Source organism: Pyrus communis, chromosome 4, assembly GCF_041283825.1.
Source record: "Pyrus communis isolate YQ-2024b chromosome 4, ASM4128382v1, whole genome shotgun sequence".
NCBI lineage: Eukaryota > Viridiplantae > Streptophyta > Magnoliopsida > Rosales > Rosaceae > Pyrus > Pyrus communis.
Window position 1 is genome coordinate 21,932,329 of NC_142568.1, and position 947 is coordinate 21,933,275.

Genomic DNA, 947 nt, shown 5'->3' on the forward strand with positions numbered 1-947 from the left:
CACAATTCTGTTAAAAAATCTATTAAGTGCTGATGTGACACATAAATGGGCGCCACAAGATTTATGATTTTTTATCACAAATGGTCCCTTTAATTGACTCTCACCATCAAGATAATCCTTGAAATTAACCCACATTATCAAGATGATGTCTAAAATTGAAAATCGATGGATGTAGTCCTAGAAAATAGGTGTTGGAAATCAATATGATCATTCCGCCACAATTCTGTAAAAAATTTGTTATGTGCTAATGTAGGTATAATAATTAATTAAAAAAGTTGTCTAAATACCTTTTTGCACAATAGAATTCTTTTTCTTATAGTAGGACCTACTTCGAAGAGATATCCCTTTCATAAATTCTCAAAGGCATAAGGCTTAACCAAGGCCTAAGAGGGGGTTTGGAAATAGTTTTCAACCAACAATAGACGCACCTCGGTTATAACCTCATTATCTCAAGGCAGACCATACCGTTATTTGAGTCACCAGACCACCAGGAAGCGCCAAACAAGCTTTCCAAGATTAAAGTTGTGAGGATGTTGATCGCCTAAATGTTAACGGTAATGTCCTATAAGTCGTTGCCAATCAACTAAGCCGTCACCAAAGGTGATCTCGATCCAGATTCAATACAGTGAATGGCGTCAAAGTGTGTAAAGTTGGATGTATTGAGAATTTTTCTTTTTCTAGAATAGACAGCGAATGAGGTAGAGGAATATGGACTGGGATGGGAGATGATTGTAGGACTGGGTTTTTGGGTTCACAATTTTTAATTAACAATTGAATTATTAAACCTATTTGTAATTTTTTAAATTTAATTAGGCTTGTGTGATCCATTTATGTGTCACATCAGCACATAACAGAATTTTGACAGAATTGTGACGGAATGACTACAACATTGATTTGGGACACTTATTTGCAAGACTACATTGATCGATTTTCAATTTCAGGGACCA

General features: G+C 35.3%; 1 pseudogene; it reads right to left on the reverse strand.

Annotated features, from left to right (window-relative positions):
• Window positions 1-332: 332 nt before the first annotated feature.
• On the reverse strand, window positions 333-469 carry LOC137724016 (U4 spliceosomal RNA; annotated as a pseudogene).
• Between the last annotated feature and the right edge of the window lie 478 nt (window positions 470-947).